Raw genomic sequence first — 9,563 nt, 5'->3', positions numbered from 1 at the left:
CAGAATAGCTGGAATTACAGGCATGCTCCACCACGCCTGGCTAATTTTCTGTGTTTTTAGTCGAGACAGGGTTTCTCCATGTTGGTCAGGCTGGTCTCGAACTCCAGACCTCAGGTGATCCACCCGCCTCGGCCTCCCAAAGTGCTGGGATTACAGGCGTGACCCACCGCCCCTGGCCCCTAGCCCCACTTCTTTAGTACTATCCCATAGGCAATTAGGTTCCAGTATATGGGGAGATAGGACACTTCTGCTGGGCTTGAACACCTACATTTTAAAAATAAAATTTAAAAACAACCATAATACCATCATCACTCCCCTACTACCCACCAAGTTAAAAATATCTTAATATCATCAAATATCCAAAGCCCACATAGACTACAAAGTTATTTCCACCAATTCAAAGTCCTGGGCTGGAGCATCTGATTAGTGGGCCTACAGGACTACTCTGTATCTACCAAGGAGGAAAGAGAGGAAAGGTATAACCTCACTGAGGCCCCAATAGCTTCTCATCAGAGGCTTCTGCCTGATGCTGGCAAGACAAAAAAAAAAAAAAGACTTTTGCCAGGCGCAGTGGCTCACATCTGTAATCTCAACACTTTGGAAGGCTGAGGCAGGTGGATTGCTTAAGTCTAGGAGTTCAAGACCAGCCTGGGCAACATAGGGAGACCCCATTTCTACAAAAAATTTTTTAAATTAGCCAGGCATGGTGGTGTGCACCTATAGTCCCAGCTACTTAAGGAGGCTGACGTGGGAGAATCGCTTGAGCCTGGGAGGTCAAAGTAGTGAGCCATGATCATGCCACTGTACTCCAGCCTGGACAACCAAGTGAGGCTCTTCCCCCGCTCCAAAAAAAAAAAAGAAATGACTTCCCATTACAAGTGGTGTCAGCAACAATGCAGAAGACAGGGAATGGCCAGAAAAACTTTTGGACAGGAGGTCAGATTAAACTGAGCCTATGAGATGGGTAGAGTATAGGTATCTAGAGATGGGTAGAGTGTAGGTACCTAAAGATGGGTAAAGTGTAGGTAACTAGAGAGACTAGAGGATAGGATATTTTTTATTTTATTTTTCCTTTTTTGTGATGGAGTTTCACTCTTGTTGCCCAGGCTGGAGTGCCATGGTGCCATCTCGGTTCACTGCAACTTCTGCCTCCCGGGTTCAAGCGATTCTTCTGCCCCAGCCTCCAGAGTAGCTGAGATTACAAGCATGCGCCACCACACCCAGCTAATGTTGTATTTTTAGTAGAGACAGTTTTCACCATGTTGGCCAGGCTGGTCTCAAACTCCTAACCTCAGGTGATCCACCCGTCTCGGCCTCCCAAAGTGCTGGGATTACAGGCATGAGCCACTGCGCCCAGCAATATTTTTTATTTCTAATAAAATAATAAGTGTAATAGTAACAAAATTTAGAAAATAAATATAGGAAAATAGTTATTAAAAGTCTCATTACCCAAAAAAGTCATTTGGCTTAATTCATATCTCTATATTTTTTATTTAACGGGGCATTATAAGAATTTATCTATGTTACTGTGGGTTCTTTGTCAGTATCATTTTTTTTTAAAGAGAGAAAGTCTTGCTCTGTCGTCCAAGCTGGAGAACAGAGTGCAGTGGTATGGTCATGGCTCACAGCAGCCTTGAACCTCTGGGCTCAAGTGATCCTTCGGCCTCCCGCATAGCTGGGACTACAGGTGCCACCACCATATCCCACTAATTTTTCAATTTTTTGTAGAGACAAAGTCTCATTTTGTTTCCCAGACTGGTCTTGAACTGCTGGCCTCAAGTGACCCTCCTGCCTTGGCCTCCTGAAGTGCTGGGATTACAGGCCTGAGCCACTGTGTCTGGCCTTGTAAATATCATTTTTAACAGATACATAATATTCCATTAAGAAAATGTTCTACACTTCATCTGACCAGTCCTCCATATTTTGACATTTATTCAAATTTCACTTTTTCTTTATTTTTTTTTTTCAAACAGGGTCTCATTCTGTCACCCAGCTGGAGTGCAGTGGTGCCATCTTGGCTCACTGCAACCTTGACATCTCTGGCTTATGTGATCTTCTCACCTCAGCTTCCCGAGTAGCTGGGATTACAAGTGTGCACCACCATGCCTGGCTAATTTTTTACATTTTTTTTTGTAGAGACAGGGTTTCACCATGTTGCCCAGGCTGATCTCAAACTCCTGGGCTCCAGCAATTGCCTACCCGGGCCTCTCAAAGTGTCATTTCAGTTTTTCTAATTATAAATAACTGTGATGAACATTGTTTTGCTTAAAACTTTTTCTGGTTTTAGAGTTATTTAATTACTATGGACTCCCAAAAGCAAAATTCTGGTAAAATGTTGTATAGAAATTATAAAGAGTGGGGGTATTTCTGATACTGATGTTATACCACCTTATGTCATTATTTAGTAATCTCAAGAGGCGTTTCAAATTCTCAAGGCAAAATTGATAGAAATTGGTAAATTTTAAGACCATAGGCCCTAGGGTGTATAGCCTAGAGGTAGAATTTTGAACTGCGCACACAGCCATCCAGAAAAAAAAAAAAAATACTGCATTTCCCAGCAGTTAAGTGTGGCCACGTGACTATGTTCTGGCCACCGGGATATAAACAGAAGTGTTCTTCTGGCAGCAGCTGGAAACCGTCCCCTTTGGTGTACCTTTTGTTCCCTTTCACCCTCTTTTATTTTGCCGGCTGGAATGTGTGAATGCAACCATTTGGGATCATGGTAGGAAGATATGCTAGAATGAGCCAAGGTCCCCGAGGATTTTGAGGACTGGAGCCACCATTCCACCTTTGTACTCCTTTTCTCTCTTTACATGGAAATAAATTTCTGTCTTAAGCTACTGTTGGTTTGGGTTTTCTACCCCTTACAGCCATGCCTAATTCTGACTAAATACAAGTGGTTTTAAAACTGGGAAAGGCGTTGTTATACTCTTCTTCATAAGCCCAGAGTAGCTGAGAAATGTTGCCATGGGAAAAAAAACATTACAGGCCGGGCATGGTGGCTCATGCCTGTAATCCTCGCAATTTGGGAGGCCGAGGTGGGCAGATCACCTGAGGTCAGGAGTTCGAGACCAGCCTGACCAACATGGTGAAACCCCATCTCTATTAAGAATACAAAAATTAGCTGGGAGTGCTGGCAGGTGCCTGTAATCCCAGCTACTCAGGAGGAGGGTGAGGCAGGAGAATCACTTGAACCTGGGAGGCGGAGGTTGCAGTGGGCCGAGACCGCGCCATTGCACTCCAGCCTGGGCAACAAGAGCAAAATTCCGTCTCAAAAAACAAAAAAAACAAAAAAACATTTCAAATGTACTTTGAGATCAGGTCATGAGGAGGTTTGACTTTTTAAGTGTTCCTGATTCTAACAAAAAAGAAAACATTAGTGTCAGCAGCAGGAAATTTCAAGTAAAACTATAGGATTCATGACATCCAACTTCTAATTTAGTTGCTTCAAGTGTAAAGGCAAAAAGGAGTTGTGGGGTAGAGGGGAGAAAACTGGTTTGTCTTCTTTCAAAGGATTACTGCCCCTACTTCAAGAGCTATTAAAAGGTCCTCTTGAGAGAACTGTAACCAAAAATAAAGTGGCACTGGCAACTCTCTGGGAACACATTTAACTCTGCTCGTAGAAGCATAACCTGTTTTAATTTGCTAAAGCCCAAGCCAGGCCCTGTTTTCATCTGAATTAGGAAAAAGCAACTGCTGAGAAAATATTTAAAAATAAATATACCAATGTGAAAAAGCAAAGAAAAAAAAACAAACAAAACCCCAAAACCCTAAATTAAAAGAACATGTGTTCGAATGCACTTGGTTAAAGCCAGATGCAGTGGCTCGCACCTGTAATCCCAGCCCTTTGGAAGGCCAACATGGAGGATCGCTGGAGCTCAGGAGTTCAAGACCAGCCTGGGCAATATGGGGAGACCCTCTCTCTATTTATTTTAATTTTTTTTTTTAACAATGTACTTAGTTAAAGTAAATCAAATCTGGGGAAGACACAGATGCTTTGGGGCTCAGATCTATATGTTAGGATTGGGAATTTGCTTTTTTGTTTCTCAAAAGTGGTCACTGACTGGGTACAATGGCTCAGACACGTAACCTCAGCACTTTGGGAGGCCGAGGTGGGAGGATCATTTGAGCCCAGGAGTTCTAGACCAACCTGGGCAATATAGTGAGATCCTATCTCTACAAATAAAAATAAAAATAAAAAAAATGCCGGGCATGGTGTTGCACGCTTGTAGTTCCAGTTACTTAAGAGTGTGGGGTGGGAGAATCACTTGAGCCCAGGAAGTTGGTTGAGGCTGCAGTGAGCTATGATCATGCCACTGCACTGCAACCTGGGTGACAGAGTGAGAGCCTGTCTCAAAACAAAAGAAAAATGTGGTCACTTCAGGGAGCAGTGAAGTAAGTGCAATATTTTGCTGTGATGTTTACAAGCAATCTTGGTATTTGATCTTTTCTGCCATTAGAATTTGTCGGCCAAGCTGGGCACGGTGGCTCATGCCTGGAATCCCAGCACTTTGGGAGGCCAAGGTGGGAGGATCGCTTGAGCCAAGGAGTTATAGACAAGCCTGGGCAACACGGTGAAACCTTGTCTCTACAAAAAAATACAAAAATTAGCCAAGTATGGTGGTGCATGCCTGTAGTCCTAACTACTTGGGAGGCTGAGGTGGGAGGACCACCTGAGCTGTGATGGCACCGCTGCATCCGGCCTGGGTGACAGTGAGACCCTGCCTCAAAAGAAGAAAAAGGAATTTGTCAGCCGAGAGCATTAGGGCCAGACTCAAAAGCAAGAGCTTCATCCAACTGACTCCCTCTGGAATTAAATAGCATCATCAGTGACATACCTTGGTCTGGTGTCCTCTGGCATACAGAACTCACCCTGCACTAGATTGCCCCTGTCAATGTCCCTCTTCCAACCTACATGTGATATGTCCTGGCCAGTTTCTGTAAGATTTCTTCTTTTCCCCAAACTGACCCCAGATTAAATCTTCAGGAGCTTGCTCTTAACCAAGCTGAAAAGGGGCCATTCAATTTGTGACTCCATATGGCAAGATGTTCATCCAAGCCAGCTTCCTTCTGCCAGCCTGCATACCTTCAGACTCCTCCAAACAATCAGCTGCTGTTCACCTGGGGACAGCAAACAAAGTTGGATGTTGTCTTTGGCAAAGTATAAAAAAGGCAGCAAATATATTTCAAAATAAATCTTACACTGCATCCCAAAGCCAATATGATTAAAAAGAAACATGTAACCATGTTTGCCATTCTTGTTTTTTTTTTTGAGACAGGGTCTCACTCTGTCGCCCAGGGTGGAGTACAGTGGTGCAATCTCAGCTCGCTTCAACCTCTGCCTCCTAAGCTTACGGGATCCTCCTACTTCAGCCCCCAAGTAGCTGAGAGTACAGGCATGAGCCACAATTTTTTTGTATTTTTTGTAGAAATGGGGTTTCACCATGTTGTCCAGGCTGGTCTCAAACTCCTGAGCTCAAGCAATCTACCAGCCTCAGCCTCCCAAAGTGCTAGGATTACAGATGTGAGCCATCGTGCCGTGCCCAGACAGCCATTCTTTTTTTTTTTTTTTTTTTTTTTTTGAGACAGGGTCTTGCTCTGTCACTCAGGCTAGAGTGCAGTGGCACAGTCACAGCTCATTGCAGCCTCGACCTCCTGGACTCAAGTGATCCTCCAACCTCCCAAGTAGCTGGGATCACAGGTGAACACTACCACACCCAGCTAATTTTGAAATTTTTGGTAGAGACAGGGTCTCTCTATGTTGTCCAGGCTGGGGCTATTCTGTTACTATAATAAATAATTAACCTTCAGTGGGTCATATAATCCCTTTACTTACGGGCATCAGGAAGTTTCTGAGGTTACGTCTTTTTCAAAATAGACATTTCACCTCCAGGGTACTGGGGTTGGCTGTAGTACTTGACAATGAAATCTACACTCTCTCAGGAGAAAAAAGTCTCGCACTTCATCAGCGATGGTTGTTTCTGAGATGGATTTAACGCTGTGTTCCACCAGGGTCACAGCTCATTCTTACCTTGTGCTTTTTCTTTAAAAGCCACCTGGCTCCTGCCACAGCCCATTGAAGGTTGCCTTTGTTCGTTGCTGACTTTCCCTTTAAGAGTTGTGAGTGTTTCAGCTGGTAAAGTTCCAAGTGCCCTCTGGACTAATTGGCACAATGTGAGGATTTTCCAATTTGGAAGAGAAAGAGCCTGTTCTCTAGGGAGGGCTCTTCAAGGTAATTGCTCTCTGAGAGGTTCTTGCCACTCCCTTTGGCAACCTTCAGAGACAAATCCCTCTTGCTGTTAGGAGGAGCTAGAAACCCACAGATGGGAAAAGAGGAGCTCAGGGCAGACTTGCCGAGACCTTTGAAACCAGTGACTTTTGGAAATGGAGGAAGTGGGGGAAAGGCCAGTGCAGGCAAAGGCAGTCGCGCTTCCCTTCCCAAGACAGGCACTACAGCTCCGGCTGTAATGACCATTTTCACTGTAGTCCTTTTACTAAAGAGCTTTAGCAAAGGGTTACTGGCCAAGGAAGCCCCTTGCAGGAAGAGAATGGCACTTACTCAGAAGAAACACTTTAACAAACCACCTGGGCTGGACGAAGGCGCCCAACGGTGTGCTGGATAAGAAAAGATGGTGGTTAACAGGAGCAGGGGTCCAAGAAAAACCACAGAGAAGAGCAAGACATGGAGAAGAGAGAAGTCCCCTCTGGGTCACCACCACCACCCTGGCAGGGGATGTGTGGAGAGAAAAGCCAGGTGGTGGCGTGACAAGAAATGGGTGGTAGGCTGAAAAGAAGTATGGAAGAATAAAAATGAAATTGTTTTCAGTAGATCCCCTTCCCCAGCTCTGCCTTGAAACTTTCAGTAAATTTCACATCACTCACTATCGTTGTGAGTGTAGGTGAGCAACCTCTTTCTGGGGAAACTGAGGGGGCGCTGTGGTCTGTTGATGTTGAGCAGAAAGCAAGAGAGAACAGGGCTGGACACAGACGGGGTTGTAGCACTTTTATTTCCCTGTGTGTTCACATCACAATCCTGGAAAATGGCAGAAAGGAGCAGGCAGCCACAGCTGGATCTGGATGGAGAAGAGGAGGCTGGAGGCCAAGCTGAGAAGCAGTCTTCACTGTGAGTTGCCAGGCTCGGTGTGAATTTAGCGCTGCCTGGTTCCAAAGCTCATGCAGGAATTATCTGCACCTGCAGGTCCCTCCTCCTGCCCCTGAACAGGACTTTAGAACTGTTGGGGTTAGGGTTAGTGCTGAGAGCTGCTGGTTCCTGTTTCTGGTAGAAGAACAGCATGCGGCATGAATGCATGGGTTTTGGAGACTCCCTGGGCTTGAGTCCTAGCTGTGCCATTTATTAGGTGTGTGACCTTGGACACATTATTCAGAGTCTCCATACCTTAATCTTATCTGCAAAAGCAAGGGAATAATAGTACCTTCTCTATAGGGTTACTAAGGGAAGCAAATGTAATTATATACATAAGAATCTTAGCACAGGGCAATAAATGTTAATTGCTATTATTTGCTAACAACAACACAGAACAGTGCCATGAACAGCCCCAAAGCTCAGAACTGCTATCCATCTTTTTAATTTTTCTTTCAAGATAGGATTTTGCTCTGTTGCCCAGGCTGGAGCGTAGAGTTGCAAACACAGCTCACTGTAGTCTCAACTTCCTGGGCTCAAGTGATTCTCCCTTTTCAACTTCCCAAGTAGCTGAGAACACAGGCACGTGCCACCACACCTGGCTAATTTTTTATTTATTTACTTTATTTTTTTTGAGATGGAGTCTCACCATGTTGCCCAGGCTGGTCTCGAACTCCTGGTCTCAAGCAATTTTCCCGCCTCTGCCTCCCAGTGTTGGGATTACAGGAGTGAGCCACTGCACCCGGCCTATCCATCTTTTTGATCCACAGAAAGAATTTAGGTCCTGGAGTCAAACACACCCAGCTCCAGTCCCAGCTCTACCCCTTCCTGGCTGGATCACTGCTGGAAAATTATTTAACTTTTCTGTTAAAGAGGTGAATAACACTTTGCTAGTGGGATTGTTGGGAGGGTGAACTAAGACGAAAAGCGCCTGGCAAAGTGCTGTCCATCTGATTTGATCACAAGATGATCTGGGACTTCCCTGCCCTAGTCTGCTTTACTATACACATATTCTCAACAGCTCTCAGACCTCCTAGGAAATCAATTTTTTTCCTACATTCGGTTAAGTTTGGCCGGAATTAAACAAACTCTGGGATTTGTTCCTTCTGTGTTATCTGGGAAGCCAGCTGGCCTCACCTTAGCGTCTTGCTACGCAGGTTGGCTGAACCCTGACTGCAGCTGCAGTGTCAGGCCAGCAAAAGGAGTTGCTTTGAGAACTTCTGGGAAACTTTTATTGGCTAACATGGACTAAACGAAGTCAGGCTCATTTACCATGAACCAGATGTTCCCCCCTTTCCTCCAGCTTTGAACAGGTTTCCATTTCAGCAACTCCTCCCTCCTTCCCAGACCTTCGTAAAGGCGTTTGCCATTGAATGCCACCATTTGTAATGTTGACTCCTCCCAGGATGCCAAGCCCCATCATAGACCCTCCAGAAAACCCTGGTCACCATCACACTCCTTTCTCATCCATATGGCAGATATGAGCAACAGTGGCCAGGAGGAGATGCAATGAAAGATAGTACAGATGAGGATTCCTGCAAACTCCACTACCACAGAAAGGTCTAAGCAGTGGAGAAGACAATAGGCACACTGCTGCGGTAGGAATAGTAACAGCTGTCCTTATTGAGTGCTTGCTAAATGCCAGGCACTTGCTCTAAGTGTTTTATAGCTGTTTGTTCACTTAATCATATATCTCTGGGCTGGGACTGTTATTCTACCCATTTTACAGATGGAGAACATGAAGCAAAGAAGGTTTAAATAACTTTCCCAATATGACACCGTTACAAGGTGGCACTCATGAGATTTGAACCATGTAGTCTGTGGCTAGAGCCCATGCTTTCTCTCTTTCTCTTCCTTCCTTCTTTCCTTCCTTCCTTCCTTCTTTCTTTTTTTCTTTTCTTCTTCTTCTTCTCCTTCCTTCCTTCCTTCCTTTCCCTTTCTTTTTTTGCTAGGGTCTCACTCTGTCACTTAGGGTAGAGTGTGCAATGGCACAATCATGCTCACTGCAGCCTCAACCTCCTGGGTTCAAGGGATCCTCCCACCTTAACCTCCTGAGTAGATGGGACTATAAGTGCATGCCACCTGGCTACTTTTTTTTTTTGTAGAGATAAAGTTTCACTATGTTGCCCAGGCTTGTCTCAAACTCTAGGTTCAAGCCATCTGCCCACCCTGTCTTCCCAAAGTGCTGGGATTACAGGTGTGAGCCATGCCTGGCCTAGAGTTCATGCCCTTAACCATGATAGTATGAGCACAAAATGAAAACACCTGTGACATTACCTTAAGCACTCTAAAGTGCCTTGAAGACATAGAGTATATGTTCTATTGACAGTGGATAGTGGCATGATACTTTTTAAATCACTGCAATTTTTTTAGAACCATTTGACCCATTGCCTCTGAAAAATCTCTCCTTATGGATATCTCA

Source organism: Pongo abelii, chromosome 19, assembly GCF_028885655.2.
Source record: "Pongo abelii isolate AG06213 chromosome 19, NHGRI_mPonAbe1-v2.0_pri, whole genome shotgun sequence".
Lineage (NCBI taxonomy): Eukaryota > Metazoa > Chordata > Mammalia > Primates > Hominidae > Pongo > Pongo abelii.
This window is presented reverse-complemented; position numbering follows the sequence as displayed.